Source organism: Thunnus thynnus, chromosome 14 (genome assembly GCF_963924715.1).
Source record: "Thunnus thynnus chromosome 14, fThuThy2.1, whole genome shotgun sequence".
NCBI lineage: Eukaryota > Metazoa > Chordata > Actinopteri > Scombriformes > Scombridae > Thunnus > Thunnus thynnus.
In genome coordinates, this window is record NC_089530.1 from 5,209,295 (window position 1) to 5,228,829 (window position 19,535).

Below are 19,535 nucleotides of genomic sequence, written 5' to 3' on the forward strand. Positions count from 1 at the left end.
GATATTCATTTCCGCAGCTGAGGCCAGCTAAAAAAACAGCCCGCAAATAGACCCATACTGACAATGGCACAGTGTAGCCCTCCAGTGTGTGTGCATGTGTGTGAGAGACAGTGTGTGTCTCAGAGCCTGCGTGCGTCACTCCTATTTTAGGAATGTTTTGGGGCTCTTTCAGTCAAATTCGCCGCAGATGTTTCTGATTCGCCAAACACATATAATAAGTAATTATTGAAAACACCTTTCGGTTGCCCAGGGTTGTGTGGTGCTTCATTTTGTGTAATCGAAGCTGTGGTTTCTCAGAGAGGCGCAGGATCCAAGAGTTTATTGAAAGCCAGCAAAACAGCCCCGCAGTCAGAGTTTCCTGAAAGAAGAAGAGAGAAAAGGGAGCTTAAAGAAATATTCCTCATCCCGCCTCGGTGAGAAGACAGAAGGAGAGAAGAGAGGGAGGGAGGTCTGGAGATGGAGAGATCAAGAGGGAAGGATCAGCAGCAATCTTAGCCAGTCAGGTGGAAAGAGATGAGGAGATTTGGTGGTTAGAGATAGAGGGATGAAGAGATTGCTCATCATTAGGATGACTGACTAACTGAAACTCTGACTAAGACTATAACTGGGCATGTAAACTGAAATATTTGCCTCTGATTCAACAACAATGAGCATAAATAAAAGAATATAATATACATACACTATACTGTTCAGAACCAGATTAAATGGATAGATCACACTTTGAGGACTGTGGCCCACCCCTCCCCCACTTGCACATTTTGATATTTGGTAAACAAACAAAATGACTTTTAACCAGGCCTGGATTAACACAGTGTGGCGCCTGAGGGGGACCACAATTGAAGTGCCCCCTTCCTCCCACTTTACACGTATAAAAGTGAAATTTACTATGGGTATATAAAGACCGTAGATTTACATGAATTTATTGCTGAAGTACAGGCTCAAAAAATGTAAGATACAAACAAAAAACCTGACATCATAGATAGACATGAGCCTACAAACACCATACTAGCCCCACACTGATCTGAATGCAACTCACATCCCAATGCAACACATCATGCTAAATATCGTTCTTTCAATCATAAATGACCTTTATGAGGCCTACATGCAAAACCATTACACAGTAAGTCTAAAAAAAATCAGTACACACATATATCAAATAAGGCAAGCCCAATAACAACTGTTGCAAGCAACCATTTCAACAGCTGAATGATCACAGGGCGCCAGGTGAAGTGATGTGTAGGTATAAGGAATAGCACAGACCTAGAGACAATGTATTGCATTGCGTAGGCTATTAGAAATTATGGTTGATTTGTTGTTTTCAGAATAGCATATTTGTGAGTCACCTTCACACATGGATACATGCAGTAAATGAGGTTTTACCTTCTTCAATAGTCTTGTCCTGTGATGTTGATGACTCGTTGTCCATTTTTGTTGCTTATGGTGGGGTTTTTGTGTTGTTGTCAAGGAATTATCCTCAGTATTTGTCAAAGGTGTGACCCACTGCTGCTCTACTAATGTAACGTTGTGGCTCAAATCACCTGCCTCTGCCGTCGAGTCTTCGGGTGCAGAGGGTCTTGCAGAAGCTGGTAACTGAGGCTGGTTTGTGGAATTTGAAATTGCAGGGTCTGAGAGAAACTTGTGTAAAGCCCCTGTCTGTCGTTATCTTTCTTCTTCTTCATTTTTCTTTTTTATATTTGCACTTTGCTGCACCCAAAAGCATACCAATACCAAAAAGCTGCTAGCCTGCTACTAACATACGAGCATGACCTCCACTGAACTGGAAATACTTTTTCCCGCACATTGGCGCTAAGATAACATTGTAAATGTTAAAAAAATAAATAAATAAAAAAAAAAAGAATAAATATATATACATTGAACACATACATTAAAATAAATTTATAATATAATTTTTTAAGCGTTTTATTTTTTTTGTTAAACATTATTTAATGTTGGCAGTTGATTTTCTTTACCCCTCTGTCTGGGCCCTTTATTAGGGCTATGAGGCCCTAGGCATGTGCCTAGAATGCCTGTGTGTAGATCTGGCTCTGATACTATTAGTAAGCACAAACAAGTGACACCTCCATACAGGAGACAGCAAATGGAGCATGAAAAGTAGGGAAGGTAAACTGAAACATTCATAAAACGTCAGAAACAAGAGGGAGATGTGAATCACATTTGTATTTAATTTGGATGTGTGTACTTGTCTCATGAGAGATGCCCAGTGTACTTGAGCACACCAGCAGTTAAAATGGCAAACTTTTCTGGGATACATACAGCACACATGTATGTATACACATATACAGTACATATCAGTGGATTCGGCTGCGAGGTGCGGTAAATCAGATCAACTTTGAGTCCAAAATAGAGGACGCTATAGCTTATTAGCTGAATTGCTAGATTGAATTTTATTTAACTCCTCTGTCTGAATATAAACTGCTCCATGAAAGAGGAATGGTTTGCAGCTAGTCATAAATACAATGTCTTTTGAATAAACTTATCTTATGTGGCTGGTGATCAAGCCGACCAGCTTGATAATGTAGCTTTCCAATTAGTTTTCTAGTTTGTTAGCTTTGAGAGCTTTTTCCCATCTTCAGTTGCTTTTCATTGAAAAAAATAATGTTCAATCTTGAGAGCAAAATGCCAGAGTGGAGTAAGCAGCACATTACAGAGAAAATAGATTGAACCACAGATAGATATTGCGATTGACTAGTGCTAGCATGTTCAATATTTTGTGATAATGCGTAGATAAACTTCCCTGTTCCACTTTGTTTTTTAATGATAAAAATCCGACGAGTTAAGACGTTTTATGGAATTATCCGTTTATTCTAGTCGTCTCTCTGCACTGTATCATTGTTCATTTCCTTCAGTAGAGCTGCATTGACTTGCCACTGTGGAAAGTCTCTTTGACTTTCGATAGTGTTTGCACAAGCTTACATGTCTACAAATTGGTGTCTGCGATTCTTTGTGGGTGTCTGGGTGCTTGTTCTGTATGAGGGTGTTTGTGTTCTGTGTGTGTGCATGTCATTTAGAGAGAGAGGGATTGAGCCGAGAAAGAAAGACAGAGAGAGAAAGACAGAAAGAGATTGGAGACGGGATGGGGGATGACAAGCTGGATCTGATTACGGGTTGGAATGGCTGGGAGGGTTTGCGGTGCAGCGCTTTCTCAATAGTACATTCCTGTGTGCAAGCCGGGGCAGGATCCACTGCTACAGGCCGGCCTCTGCCAGAGGGATTGAGTGAAAAGGACGTCGTCAGAACAAGCAGCAGGTCAGAATTCACGTTTAGTAGGCCCTTGCTAGATAGAGGGATAGAAGATGAGTCATTCACACATCCTGCTCCGGCCTCCATCACACTGGAACACAGTTTAACGGGCCTCTTGTGTTATATGAGCACAGCAGATATTTTCTGCTGCTCGGAGGTCTAAGGTTGGAACGGGGTTTATTGTTTCTGGACGCTAGGTGGATGTCCAATTCACATGCCCTCTGAAACTGTCAACACCAAGTGTAGTGACCTTTAAAGAAGGAAGCCGACTTTTTAGAAGCTTGTGTATGCCAGGGTTTTGTGTGTGTGTTTGTGTGTGTGTGTGTGTGTGTGTGCCAGCGTGCCAGCAGGAAACGTCTGACAACTGTACAAATCAGCGCTTTTAAAAGTCAACAGCTGTATGCCAGCGTGACCCCTAAGTACTGGAAAATTCAAAGACTCACCTGCTCTGTTGGATAAAATGCTAAATGTTGCCGATGGGTGCTTTGTGTCCTTCCTCTCCTTTCTACACACACACACACACACACACACACACTCACACACACACACACAGAAACACATCAGTTAACAGATCAGACCTGTACCTGTCTAGCAGCCCCACTGGGAATAAGCCAAATGTCTACTCTCCATTTAGCTGTCTGTTTCTTGAGCTAACTGTCTGACTGGCTGTTTGTACTTGTCAGTTAACGACAGACTGTTTCTCTTCCTGTCCCTCCAGATTCTGCACTCACTCTCTCCTCCTTTAGCACACACACACACACACACACACACACACACACAAAAGCACTCCCTCTGCGTCAAGTTCAGGCTGAGGTTTTGACACGAGTCAGTGAACAACACAGAGGTTCCCATGCTGAAAGCTGATAAGAAGGCCTTCCTCCCACTGCCAACTCCTCTCTCCTCCCATGCGGTGCCAGGCAGTGTGTGGTGTTTTTTTGTGTGTGTGTACGCAGGGAGCTGGGAAAGGTAAGTGGGAGGATGAGGAGGGTGATGCAGGCCTTCGCCCGGGCCTTTGTTCCTTCTCCTACTCCTGCCGCCATGGCTGCTGACGGTAAACACCTCAACCAACTCACAAAAGAAATCCCCTCCTTGCCCTTTAGTTTGATTTACTACACGAAGGAAATAACATTAACTTGGCCGTGCACCACCACCACCACTACCCCCCCACTAGCTCTTTGTTCGCAGGTTTGTTTACTATTCTCTGTATGGAAAATCCTTCAGGAATGTGGAGGAAGTGGGTGTTTCCTCCAGGAGCTGAGTTTTAATGGGTTTGGGTGGAGGGGAACAAGAGACGGGGGAGGATGGGGGTGGCTGTTCCAATATCCCACAATGCTTCAGGTGGTCACGGAGCAGGTTGTGTGTGTGTGTGTGTTTGTGTGTGTGCGTGTGTGTGTGGAGCTGGCTTCAGGTTACCTGAGGCAGCCAGGCTTATTTTCCATCATTCCTCAGGCTGCATTAATTAAAGGTTAGTCCAGTACGTTAAGCTTCAATCCACACCTGCAGACACATGGACAGGATGGATTTCCCTCTGACCTCCACCAAGCATTTTGAAAAGAAAATATGGTGATGATAATAGATTGAGAATTTCTAATTTAATGTTAGTTTTTGGATTGCTTATGAAATATGAGACAAGAATTCATTACAGCTGCTCTAATCAATATTTTTATACTAACGACGGATCAGAATAGTATGTGTTCTGTGAAAGGGGTTCCTCATATTGATGAACCCACATAGAGTTATCACCGCACACACAGTTCACCTCAGCTCTACAAAGCCTTTTAGCGTCTTTCAGCTCATTGTTTTGGTTTTATGACCCACAACAGTTGTTTTCAGTGAAAAAGCTCTGATAAAACCAACTACCTGCCCAGCACCAAACTGCAAACAGTAAAAGTGAGGGGCTATCTGGTGAACATAGTGGAGCATTTAGCAGCTGCAGAGCCAGATATTTTTTCTCAGGGGTCAGCGGACCAAAACAAAGCTTAAAGGAGAGAAAATATTGGACTTACATTCATCAGGTGGCCAGCAACTTTAAGGTCATAGGTCAATGTTGTGTTTACAGCTTGTTCTGTCAGATACCACTTAATATGTCCATTCATTTAAAAACGCTCAACTTAAAGTCCATACAAACACATTCATTTCAAAAGCTGTTTAAACATTAAGATTTCAAGTGGCTCATGACTTTCCTCTAAATTTACACATTAATTTGAAATATTTGAAAAGTCATGATCATTATTGTCAATTTAAGGTGTCATTAATGTAATGTAATGGTCCCTTAATTTCAAAGTATCTCAATTAAGAAATTAAGTAGATTGTAAGAGCTACAAGATCACTTTTACTAAATAATTCATCCTTATTTTACTCCTGAAAGCATATCAATTGATGTTGGGGTGTTAACATAAACTTTATGGCTCATTCAATGTATAAATTAAGGGTTTGCTTTCATATGGCTATAATGGATACATTTTGAGGGGTTTTTACCCTTTAAACTGCATCCATTAATCTACCATCATATGATGCAATCCATTACTCCATCATTTGTCCCCTTAAAAACATGTTAATTGCATCATTGTTGATACATCAGTAAATAATGCGGTCAGATAAAAATGATGGATCCAGTTTCATAGTGACTGTTTAGAGAACAGCTCATTTCCTCTTTAGTTGTTATTCTTGACATTTATATTGTAATCATTCAGCTCAAAGCTAATTTACATCTGCAGTCCCCCACAAATAAAACATAGAAAGTACAGTACAAAGCAAAAAACGCACAGAACACACCATACAAAATACAATATACAAAGCTACACACAACAGCACATCACATACACCCACAATGTCAATTAGAAATTAATAATGTAAATCAGGTGGGACATTCCACTGAGTTGTGGCTTTCACAGAGAAAGCTGACGAAATGGTATGGTACAATCTTGTATAGAGGATATTCTGGAGGATCTAATAGAACTTACTGAGCGTGTGTTCACAAAGTCACATAGTGGAGGAGGGGCCGAACCATTTAACATTTTATAAACAAGGCACAAATACGAGAATAATCGAAAAATCCCAGAGCTCAGTAAAGTGTATTTCTCCAGTGCCCTACAGTGATGGAAATGCTAATGACTAACATCACTGTTAGTCATTGCCACTGGTTTACTGTTAGTGTTGTGTGGAAGTCTCTGTGTTGACCTTTGACCCTCTGCTACCAGTAAAACACACCTCTGTGATTACACACATCCCTGCGGTCACCTGCAGCCTTTCTCTGTGACCTCTCGCATCAACAGCTAACCCTGTGTATAAAGCTGTTTATGTTCAAGTGATTATGTGAGGACAATCCAGATGAGGAAAACATGACGACAGTAACAGTGAGTGTAATAAACTATTAGTTCCTGGCATCTACGCAGGAAAGAAATAAACTGGAAGAAGTGTTTGCAAATACTGGGGGTCACAACCTTTCCATTGTAAGCATAACTTTAGTGGATGATGCTCTCACACCCACTCTCACTCCCCCCTCACCCCTCCACCATTCACACACACACAGCATTGCCCTGTGAAAAGGGGCTGAATCATCTGTGTTAATGAGGGCCTTAGATTTCCATGCCGCTCTGATTCTGACTGTGTCTGCGTCTGCCTTGACCACTAAAGAGCCCCAGCTGCCCACAGAAATGCCTACAAGGGGATGCCTGCCTCCTGACTCCATGTGCTGGCGTGTGTGTGTGTTTATGTGTGTGTTTGACCAGAATGAAAAGTACACTGTGTACCTCTTTTGTGTCATTGTGGAGGGGTTTGTCTCCCAGCTTATAGTAGCAGATGCGGTGGCCTCCTGGAAATAAACCTGCCTTAAAGAATATTTAACCAGAAATTTAGTTAATCAGAGAGCGCACGAAAGCCGCACACTTCTGTGTGACATCACCACTTACCTGACATGACCTGTATTATCTCAGCAATATGAAACAAAGCCGAAGACTGATCTGCAAACACTACAGGTCTGGTTTGAATCATGGTACCTGTTGCTGCAGCTTATTCAGTTTAATCCTTGAGGTTTCTGCATTTATGTCACTGTAATTTACACTCATTTCAGCGGTTAGTACACGTGGACTGTGTCTGCCTGTGCAGTGTGTGTGTGTGTGGAAAAGAGGAACAGGGAGATAGGGGGGTCTAATCTGTATGTGTGCCTGTCTTTCTATCTTCGCAGGTGATGATCTGATCTCAGGTGTGTGTTTGTGCCCCCCCCTCCACACCCCATTCTTCCAATCTGTCCATCTCTCAGCGCTCTTGTAGCAGCAGATGAGAGTCCCACCCTTCTGCAGCAGGTGATCACAGGACTCGTTTTCTGTTTTATGGAAACAGGCCTGTCATGCTGGTATGTGGACCGTCCGTTAACACTCAGCACATGAGCATTGCTGCCAAACAGTGTATATCTGTTTATAGAGCTCGTCGCTAGTTCTACTGAACTTTTTAAATCCTAAATCCACCATAACTTTAGCATTGATATCGCTCATTTATCCAAATGAGGTAGTATTTACGAAATTTCAACAGATCTGTTGTCTTTAAAAACAGACATTGGGCTGTTCAGTTTTCCGTCTCTGATAAGTGGGAAGGTCCTCCCTGAAGACAGTTTATAAAAATTGATGTTGGGGAAACCATAAAAATAAGCAGAATTCCAATCAGTGGCCGCATATGAATTTGTAATTCTTGATATGGGAAGACTTGATGCTGAACAGTGTGAAAAACTGCAGGGAAACCTGCATCTACCTGCTGCCTTAAGGAGCCACTAACCTACCAGAAAATATTTTATTCACACTGCTTTTAGGAAAAAACTGCTCACCAGCACAACCTACAGTCATAAATTGTCAGCCCATTAGCCAATACGGGTTGTTGAGGAAGACAAATCTTGACCAAAAAATTACGTGGAACTATGACAAAGATTTAATCTTTAAGAAAAACTGGCAATGGCTATATATATTTAATGGCCTTGTGTTTTTCACATTTGAGTGTTTTATTTTTCCTTTTATTGAAAGAATCATAGCAGCAGAGGCATACAGAGGCTGTGTGCTCTCAAAAACTGAGCTTCAGGCCCGTCCATCAGGACGATGTCCTCGGGCCTTTTGCTACTGAAGTAACAAAGCAGGAATTTGTTTATCCCATAAAGTGCCATTGCACTTTATAACACACATAAATGAGTTGCAGCTCTTGTGCCCACACACATTTTTGTAAACTAGTCTGCACATAATTCTTAGCACTCTTGTGACAGTAGCTGCTGTATTTTCATTGCTGTATTCTTTCATCTGCACCTTTGCTATTATTAGTTGTTATACCTTGTACTTGTATACACACTGGAGGCCACTGCTGCATAGTATTAAGGCTGTTTATTGCTGTGTTGTTTTCTCCTGCCTGCATGTATCACGTGGGCTATCTGTCATGTGCGGACTATGTCTTTGATGTGAAGTTCTTTTTGTGGCCACACTGTGAGTCAATTTCCCTTCAGGATAATAAAGTTAATCAACCAGTGGAGAATTTTATTGTCTTGTCTATGTAAATCTTCCTCCATTTACTAGAAAAAACAACACTAACCCTGACATTTTTAAACTTGACTGGAAGTGAAAGAAAATTTATATTATTCTAAAATACTGAATATAAGAAAAGCATTGGCTACCAGCACCTTAGGACCAAAGATATTTCTATAATTACTAGCCTTCAAAACCTTAAACCGTACAGCACATAAAGTACCATCATATATAGACTGGTCAGTACACCAGATCAACAAGTCATTAGGATGGAGGTAAAACAAAAATCTTGCTCAAAAACTCTTTGGCAAAGTTCTCTTTGCAGCTCTTTTAAACTTCAGTGTTTTTGATTAACATCTGCCACATTCCAGCTCTTTTACACACAACTCAGACTGCTCAGATTATACGAGGCTAGCATGTAAACATAAATCCCGCTCGTCTGGGCAGTAGACAGCTGTACATAACCACAGCAACGTTTCTACAGCCGTTGGGATTTTCTTTTCTTGCTCCAACCCAAACTCTGATGGGAGGAGGCTTCAGCTTCAAGTGAAGGGCTTGATTTGGATAGGAGTTGTCATCTTTAATAAATATCATGCACTGCTCAGAGAGGCGATTCACCGCATGGATGTATACAGCGAGAGGCTGCCTTGCTGTTTGTGGTCAATCCTGCAGATAACATGTAATGGTGGGGTTAGGTGTGTTTTGGATCAATAGGATTACTGTAATTGGCTGGCTGGATTGCAGGGGCAGAACAGTCTGGGTGTCACGGCTGAACAGACCATGACCTAACGGATGATGGAGTTAAACCATAGCTTGTAAAAAAATAATGGACGAAGCCACTGTGACATCACCCACTGGTTTGTGGACTCCTGTTTTAAAGCCTTGAGTTCGGCATTTTGACCGTCGCCATCTTGGATTTTTGGAGCCAGAAGTGACCATAGCCTATTTACATGAGAGGGTGGAGCTGACCATAACGCTAGCTGCTAGCTTGGTTATCATGGTGCACTTACAGTCTATGGTTAACTGTGATAATGCTTATGCTAATTTTGGCTAACGAAAAACAGGCTTAAAAGGAAATGTACTCACCGGAAAAACTGAACAGCTGACTCCTTGGAGGATTTTTTAGTACAACCAAATGCTGAACAAGACTTTTTAGGCAACCAAAATGTTACAATTAAATTTCATGAACTGAAAACATTAAAAAAGCAACAGCTACGCCTCTGGGGTTAGGATACGTAACCAACGTTGTTACCGTGGTAGTAAGTTGTCAATCACAACATAGCCACACCCGAAAGCATACCCTGATTTATCATCTATTTTACTCTAAATGGGACCATAATTTACAAAATGAACATCATGCTGTATTGAAAAAGACTTGAAACTAGTGATTGAGACCATAACATCAGGAAAATGTTTAGTGAGGCAATAAATCAGGTGAGAAGTAGGGTAATTTTCTCATAGACTTCTATGCAATCAGACTTCTGTTTTTGAGCCAGTGAAGCCGCCCCCTGTTGGTCACAAGAGAGAATGCAGGTTAAAGGCACTTCATGGCTTCACTTTTCACACCAGTAGCTACTGGCTTGAGTTAAACACATAGCGCAGTTGCAAAGCATAGTTGCAAACTGAATTTAGGAGAAGAGGAATATAAAACAGCCTATAATCTATTTTGAAACACAAACAGTATACATAGTATGAGTGTGTGTATGTGTGTGTGTGTGTGTGTGTCCTTGTGCTTAAAGCAGTATGGTTCCTAGTAAAAGGCCAACCAGGGATGGTGATAGCCCTTAGTGTATATCGACAACTCCTGCCGTCTTACCTATAGATATAGGTGAGACAGCCTGTCTGTACATAGATATATAGACATAGACTTACATTCAGTTCCTGGAGACTTACCCTAACCCTAACCATTGACCCCAAAATCAGAGTTTTACCAACTGGGGATATGACTTTCATGTCATGTCCCCAGTTGCACAAACTGCCCCCAATCAACTGGTCTTAAATCTGGTTTGTGTCCCTGAAAGTGGCTTAAGTCTCTCTCTCTCTCTCACACACACACACACACACACAGGCTCAGCCCAGCATTTAACCACAGTGTTTACTGTTATCAGATGAGCCTGTAATCTGATCTCTCTTGGAGAAGAGACTGAGTAGACACAGGAGATGGTGGTAGTGGGGTCATGGTCAGTAGAAAGAGGGATAGTGATTGGATGTGTGTGTGTGGTTCAGGTGGGTGGTGGCTGTAATTGCTACCTATAGAGCCCCCCAGGGTGAACTCATGATATGTGCTGTAAACGGGTGTTGCCGGTACTGCTGGTCGGCTTTGGGGGTGTTTCTTTAATTAAACCAATACATTGTCCTCTAAAACCCTTGGCTCCAAGGTTCTGGATGTAAAATGAGCAGATGATTAGATAGCTCTGACTCTCTCTCTCTCTCTGCTGTTCTTTGGAAAATTAAAAGTGGTCACACTTTTTTGTGTCTACATCTGCTGATAGACATGCATACTCGCCAAGTGTATGTTTCTCCCAAAACTAGGGATGCACATTTCCTTAAAGGGTAACTACACACTAAATCATTTTTTATGCTGTACACATAATCACATAGGTCTATGTTGGCATATGATTTTAATAAAGGTGATTTTTACAACAATACACATTTTGTGTGTAAAATGATTTTTTTCTTTGCAAAATTAGTTTATTTCTGTCTGCTTGGATTTGACAATGCAGCTCAGCTGAATTCTCTGCCCCTTCCTAAACATGACATGATAGGCAAGACTCTGAGGTCTATTCTGCCACACTTAGTATAAATATCAGAACACTGGCTAACCATAGCTTTAGTTTGTGCCTCTCACACATAACGTCTGGTACCATTAACAAGCCTGATAAGAAACGGCAGAGAGGCGACATCATACATGAACTCATTCATGCTACTCAGAGAATCGTGGTTATGCAAATAACCCAAAGATTTATTCCTTTTCTGTGGCAGTAAACACAACACATGGGTCCACCGATAACTGTGCTATATTGAGAGCTTTACAAGATATTCAGGGCTGACAACAGTAATGTTAGCCATGACAAACAGCAGGGCTACGGCTACGTACTGACACTCCCCCACAGACACACACACACACACACTGGAGAGCCTCTCATAGTAGAGCTGCTAGCTCAGCTACAACACAGGTACTACACAGAAACTAAAGGGACATGAATGTGCTTCTAGTGACTGTCAAAGCTCCAGCGAAGTGTCTTTGTTTCCAGAGTGTCTGATAGCGGTCGCTCATGGGTGTCCCCTGACTCCCCCGCATCTCACACTACAACACAACACGATACAATGCAAAGTTAGCTGTTTCATTAAAGCTGGTCATTTTGTATTAGCATGAGCTTCTGGGTAGCTAGCTGAACCGGACATCTACCAGACACTGGATGGGATTTTAACAGTGTTACTTTATGTTTAAGGAGTCATTGACATATACCACCTGGTTATTCAGTCAGGACAGTTAGCCAGCTCTCTAGCCACAGCTTTTTAGCCACAGTGGCACAATTATATGTTGTTTAAGTGTGGAAGAGGGGTGCTTGTTTATTCTATCTGTGCCGCCTTTACAGGTGGACAGCACACACCTGTAACTGTCTCATTAACAAAACATTTAGACAGTTTAGATCACTTGTCTCCCCATCATCCAGGTTTCTTGTTAATATATTTCCAATTGATGAAATTAAGTGACTAACCGATTATTGATCAATCATTGACATCCCACTGGTGAAGCAATTCCAAACTTGGATTTGATTTCTGCACATTTAACCTCCAAACACATGGATGCCAACAGACTGTAAAATGGTAAGAATTATCTTTGTAAATGTAAAGACATGACGAGAGGTTGGTAATAACAAGGAAGTAGCCAGAAGATCTACATCTACATGGCTAGCCTTTGTCTTTGCTTTCTCAACTGTAAATTGTTAGCTGTCGGGGCAAAGGCCCCAGTTGAGTTTCCTCTGACCCAGCATCTGCTCCCACCATGTCCCACAATGCAGCAGTGGTGCCAGGGGAAGTGTAGTTTGGGTTCATGCTTGTTTCATTGTGTTTCCAGCATGCCACATCCACAAAGGCATGAAAGACATCTTGCTGGGGGAGACGGGTGAGGGAGGAAACCAAAGCAGCTGGAGCACGCTGAGTCCAGGCAGTTTTCCAATGCAAAGAGAAAAATGTTTCACTTTTGTCCTGCTGTATCATAACAATAACAACAAGAACGCAGCTTTTGTCACAATGCTTTTCCTCGATGTGCCGCCGCCTTCTCACATTCACAGAGAGATGTTGTTGTAGGTTTTCATCGAGCCATTCAGTGTGTGTCCTTGTTTTGTTCTGCCTGTGTCACAGTGATTTAGGAAGTTTGCTGCTATTTGCAGAAATAGTGATGCGATAGTATCAACGAGAAGCAGACAGGGGGCTTGGATACAACACCACAGACTGAGATGGCATTGCTTCAGATTATGTTGTTGTCACACAGATATAGTTAAATAGTATAATATGGCTGACTAACAAAATGGCCGCCCAACTTTCTGTGATTTTACTTGTTTTTGTAGACTTCTTGTAAAAACTATTTAAAATTTGATACATTCTGAAGGAAAGTGGGGAGCACAACCCCTTTACTTACATAATGAAACACTGTTAAGAGTCTATATCCTCTGTGTTTTATTAAAATTATTAGATATTGAGTGGTGATCTGAAATTGATGTAAGAAGTGTAAGTGAGAAGATTTACATACCATACAGTACGCATTAGAAAATTCATAAAGTCATGATGAGTCATGAGCATCTCTGTTATTTACAAGTAAGTCTTAAAGGACAGGTTCACAATTGAAACAAGTTTTTCTTGCTGTAATCATTCCTCCTGTTCATACTGACATTAGAAGATCATTATGCACTTACAGTGTAAGTGATAAGGGCCAAAATCCACAGTCCTCCTTCTGTGCAAAAATGTATTTAAAAGTTTAAAATGAGTCAAATCAAGTAAATATCTTTCAACGTTACAGTCTTTTTAGTGCCAAAGTCCCTCTTTTTGTTACTATACTTCCACCGCAGCTCAACAGGGAAACACAAAGAGGGAATTTGATGCTAAAAAGACTGTAAATGTGGCAGATATCCACTTGATATGACTAACTCAGACTGCTGCCTCATATAAGCTTCAGATAAACCTTTAAATACATTTTTACACAAAATGACTGTGTGGACACACTGTGGATTTTGGCTGACATCACTTACATTGAAAGCACATTTGAAGGGGATCTTTTAATAGCCAGTATGAACAGGAGGAATGATTACAGTGAGGAAAACCTCTTTCACTGTTCATGTGGGCACCTGACTGTTGTTTTAAGACAGACTTGAAAAATTGAACCTATCCTTTAAGCTTTCATCCAAGCAGGTTATAAACATGACCTGGTTCACCTCAAATCTCAGTTTTATAAGGTCAAAGAAGACTGGCTGTATGTTGTTGAGGTTTGATTGATTTAGGCAAATCACAGCAGAGGGTGTTATTATGGGTAAGTGAGTCATCCTCATTGCGCCAACCACAGGCCTGTTCATGTCTTAGAACATCAGTTGGTAACCAGTAAAGTCAGTTATGAGGAGAGCATGTGATGTGACAGTTATGCACACAAAAACATATGTGTGAAAAGAGCAAGCTCAAGCAGTTGCTTGTCTCAATGGACTCTTGTAGAAGTAAAGGTGTTAAATGAATCAAAAAGGTGTTAAATTAGGCGCTACATTGTACTTTCTATGTCTTGCTGTTAGCTATCCTGCTAGCTAGCAAGGTAGCAAACAAGCAAAGTTAGGCTAATCTGAGTGAATGTTAAGCTACCAAAGGCACGGGTGAACTTCCTGTGTTGAAATTAATGACACCACGCTAACACTGACGTTATGAAGTTGATATGATAAACATGTTAGCAACCAGACTATTCACACATCCAGCCAACACAGAGCAACATTAATATTCATTTGGAGTTGTGTTTCAAGCAATCTAACAAATGTATTCCCTCTCCATTTAGCTTTGTTTTGCTCTGTATCAACTCCTGAGGGAAATATCTGGTTCTTTAGCTGCTAAATGTCAAGTCAAGTCAATTTTATGTATGTGGCCCCAAATCGCAAATCACACATTTGACTCAAATGGCTTTACAATCTGTAGGGCGCCCCATATCTTTAGACCTACGATTCAAATGAGGAAAAACTCCCCCCCAAAAAACCCTTTAACAACAAAAAAAGGAAGAAACCTCTGGAAGAGTAACAGAGCAGGTATCCCTTTTCCAGGACACGCATGCAATAGATGCTTTGTGTACAGAGTAGACAGAGATAACAGTAGTAAAATTACAATATAGAAAATCAGAATGACAGTATTAGACAGATATATGGAAGATACCAAGGAGCATCAAGGTGCTGCCCAAACAGATAGGACCTAAGCCACACAACCTTCTCTTTACCACGAGGACATGGAAGAGGATAGACGTGTACACAAGCACAGCACAGCACAGCCCACTGAAAACAGAGGATGGGAGAGAGAGAGGCACACAGCTTGGATGTCTAGACCCTGCTCTGTTATGTTCACTGATTCATTCCTAGCTTTGTCTGTCAGGTAATGTACAGAGTAAAAAAATGGTTATGCTCACAGTAAAAAAAAAAAACCCCAACTAAACAGCTGCCCGTTGGATATGAGGTTGATAAGAAGTGGTGAGAGTGAACCAGCACAGTAAAGTTGTGGGCCGTGAAACCAAACAATGAGCTAAAAAGGCGATAAAAGGCTCTGTAGAGCTGAGGGAAACTGCAAAGTTGGTGGTGATTCTCTGTGGGTTTGGCACTAGGACCGACCCCTTCCATATTACACATAATCATTTTTTCTATTGTTACTATAAATATAATGATTAGAGCAGCTTCAAGTCAACAGTAAATGTAAACATACCTGCCTTCAAAAACTACAGTATTTAAAAAAAGTATTTAAAACTGAGTAAGTTGAGTAAATGTGATTGAGCTCCCTTTTGGTTCACACTTATTCTCCTTTACACGTAATTATTATTAAGTTTTATTATCATTATCATTATCATTATTATTATTATTATTATTAATTTATATTTAAGTAACCAAAAATAATTTTTGTATTTAAGTTACTTTCAGTAACACATTACAACAGATAAAAAATGAAAAAGAACAGAAAACTTAGTTTTACTTTTGCTTAAAAAAATCTTTGCTACAACACATGCAACACCTGCTACTTTTTAAATGGCCTTTACTGGCTTTTTCAACCCACCTGTAGCTTCTGAGGAGAGCATAGTTGAAAAGAAGACTGCTAAGTGGCTGCAAGATTCAGATGTTTAACTTCACAATCCACTAATCACTGAAGGTCAGAGGTAACTCCACCAGGACTGTGTGTGTGTGTGTATGAGACACAACGGTTATAACATGAGAATTGATTGATGGACACACAACAGCGAGCTCCACAGCAGCATCAAGTGAGCCTTGAGGCATCACACTGACATGCAGACACATACACAAATTGTAGTCATGCTCACTGGCACAAACACACAGATTTATAGCTCTGGTCCTGGAGGCATGAGTTACTCGCTGTCTCCCCTAAGACGTAGCCACTCACCCAGAAAATAATGACCCTTGGAGCGGCAGTCAATCATTGCTGCCCAGAGAACATTCAGTCCCCTGGAAAGCAGCAAATTTATGAGAGGACTCATATTATCTGGGTTTCCCATTGGACTTACCCACATAATCAGGCCCCGGAGAACACTTATATATATCTGTCAGAGCACTCTGGTTGCCATATTACTGCTGTAAACAACAATAAAGAGTTTGGTTGAGGTTACACACATAAATGACTGACTGACTTAATCACAGCCATTTATTAAAACACTTCTAATTAAATGTATAATTATAAACCTGGTTTAGTTGATTCCTTCCATCATATTATCTGTTATTAAAATATTTTTTACCTTTATTTTAGCTCTTTCATCTTGTAAATGAGCTAAAATAAAGCTCTTCTTTTTTATCATATTCAATGTGCATATTATATGTGGGGTTGTTATGGGCTTGAGGACACCCTGATGGGGATATACTCCCATTAGAAAGGGAATACTGACTGCTAGTTCAAATCCCCACATATGTAATTGTGGTTTTGCAGTGCAGCCACCAGGTGTGAGTGTTTGATCCTCCCCATTCCACTGTCGTCCTCAGGCTGTTGCTGTAAACAAGAGTGGACTCTTCCTGAACTGCTTTGTCCAATCATCACTAATCGATGTAATCTACAAAACACTCTGCTTCTTGATGCTTGTTTAGGATGTCTGTGACAACATTAACCACTTAACAAAACAAAGGAAACTTCAAATCACAATCACAATCCATACATATAATTATCTCAAGATCCTGGCTCACCTCATCTGTCATGACATGACTCAGAGTGCGGTGTCACTTTAGCCAAAATAAACCTACTCCGATTGTAGACTGCAGATCAACCAGCCTAATTAAACAAGACAAATCCAGTCATGTATTAATAATCTATGCATGGAGCAGGTCTAGTCTTGTTTATCCTCACCTACAGCAGAGTTCAGAATCTGTATACTCTGGCTGATGTTCTTCACCTCTGGCTGATGTTCTTCACCAACTGGGATTTCCTTTCAGCTTCAATGCAGTACACCGTTTTTTGGTGGAGATAGGCTTGTTGGACATGTTTAGTTGTAGGAAAAAAGACAGAGTCATCCAAGTGTCCCAAATAAATCATTTGGCCCAGCTGTCTATTGTGTTGAGTAATATAAGGCCCCAAGCTAATGTTTTAGCACACACTGCAGGGTGATAACTGCCAACACTTCAGTATAGGCTATGCTATGTTTAGTATGATGTTATGACTGCTGTGGTAGTTTTGACAGATAAACATTACATGAAATGTGACATCAAAAATACACTTTTTAAACCAGATGCCAGATTAAGCTACTAATGTTGTTTCTAACTGAGGCTAATGTTAGATTCCCAGGTGGCCAAAATGGGACCAACTGAGGCCTAAATCCAGTATGCCTCATTCTGGGATTGATGCCAATTATGTGATGAATAGCATGTCAAAATTTATCCATCATTGGTCCAATTTTGGGTGCCATCACTGTCCCAAACCTAGTCCAAGTGCTGCTAGTTTGAGCGAATTCTCAGCAAATCAGCCCGAGTCTACATCCGTAAACCTCTTTAAATAGCCATGAAAGAGTAAGCACACTCTCAAATTCGGCTAGGAACATCTAAAAAATGCAGCAGAGGAGTGGAGGGTAATCACACATGGATAACAACATGCATGGCTTGGAAGCCTTCACCAGCTCCTTATGTGCTTATCTGATGGCGTAATGACTGGTATTGTTGTATTCAATGCTTGAGCAGCAATAAGTGGAAGTTTACTACTCAAAAAATGTTTTTGGGTGTAGTTACTCTTTAAGTGTTAGTCATGTTTGGCCCTCTGGTACAAGAGAATAGCCGATACTCCATGAGCCGTAATCGTCCCAACTCGATAATAATAATATACTAGAACAAGCTGTTGTATTGGACAGCCAGTGTGCATGCTACTCAAAAGCCAGCAGACTGTCTGTTTCTGTGTGTATGTGTGTTAGGAGGCTGTGGGGTGGAGAATAGTGACTGCGCATGTGGAGACACACTTTGCCAATGGTGACAGGATCAGTCAGCGTTTGCCAAACTCAGAAGGAGATAGAATCCATCAACGTGAGCTGAGTCCTGGAGTGAGACAGCCAGCTTACTTACCCCCAAAGCAGGAGGGGGAAAGTTCTCAACACTTTTCAGCAGCTTACCCGCTGTATTTCCATAGATGGAGCCTTTTGTACCATCATCATCACCATGTTGACTCATGGTAAAATAGTAAAGGGGTCCAAGCAGTGGGTGACACTCAGGTCTTAGTTGCTGTTTCACACGTTTGCATGTTAAAGTGGCTTTTTGTATGTATTTTTCTGAGTGTTAATGTGTCATTATTTGCATTTTATGTGTGTTTCTCAGTATGATTCCTACTCTTGGATGCCACCGTGCCTCTGTGTGTTAGTGTGTCAGTGTGTGTGTGTGTGCGTGTGTTACCAGCAGACCGGCGGTATGGCTGAAGGCCCGGCCATGAGAAGCAGCAGGATGACATCAGGGGACAAACTGTACTCATAACAATGTTCGTTTCCACGTAAACGAAGGGCCGCTTTGGCTCTGTCTCCACAGTGTCAGCCCTTCACCTCCAATCAGCACCCAGCATCATTGCCATCAGGGGGCCATCAAATTACGTCGTCCCACTAGCCTTGACCTCCACGCTGACTGCAACTTATCCACTTCACATTGGTTTCCTTATTCTTTCCCTTTGTACCTCTTTCTTTGTCCTTCTGTTTCTGTTTCTCTCTATCTTCCCTTTCCCCCCTCCTCTCTTTCCATTTCTCCCCGTCTGTTCCTCTCTCTTCCTCTTACTCCTTCTGTGTTGTTGGTGATGGCTGTTTTTCTTGGCAGGTGAAAAGGCGAGATGGTGGTTCAGTCCCAGTGACACTGCACATTTTCCCCTCTTTCTCTCTCTTCCTCTCTTCCCTTCCTTTCTCTGACAGTCTATTCTTGGCCGATGAGTCTGCGTCCTCAGCAGTTTATAGGCGTAGCTCTCCCAAGGCGTTGCGCTAATTGTTATTCCATTTCCCCATCGCTACATCACTACATCTGAATGTGAGACTGATTGAGTTTGTGTGCGTGCATTTGTCTTTTTCTGCCTGTGATCATTCAGTCGCTTTTG

The 19,535-nt window shown here is 41.4% G+C and overlaps 1 long non-coding RNA gene across 1 annotated transcript; it reads left to right on the plus strand.

Moving 5' to 3' along the window:
• The first annotated feature begins 1,950 nt into the window (after positions 1–1,950).
• On the plus strand, positions 1,951–8,762 carry LOC137196655 (uncharacterized). The gene is made up of 3 exons (XR_010931290.1): positions 1,951–3,267; positions 7,448–7,615; positions 8,274–8,762. It is a non-coding gene; the product is annotated as an uncharacterized lncRNA (long non-coding RNA).
• The last annotated feature ends 10,773 nt before the right edge of the window (positions 8,763–19,535 follow it).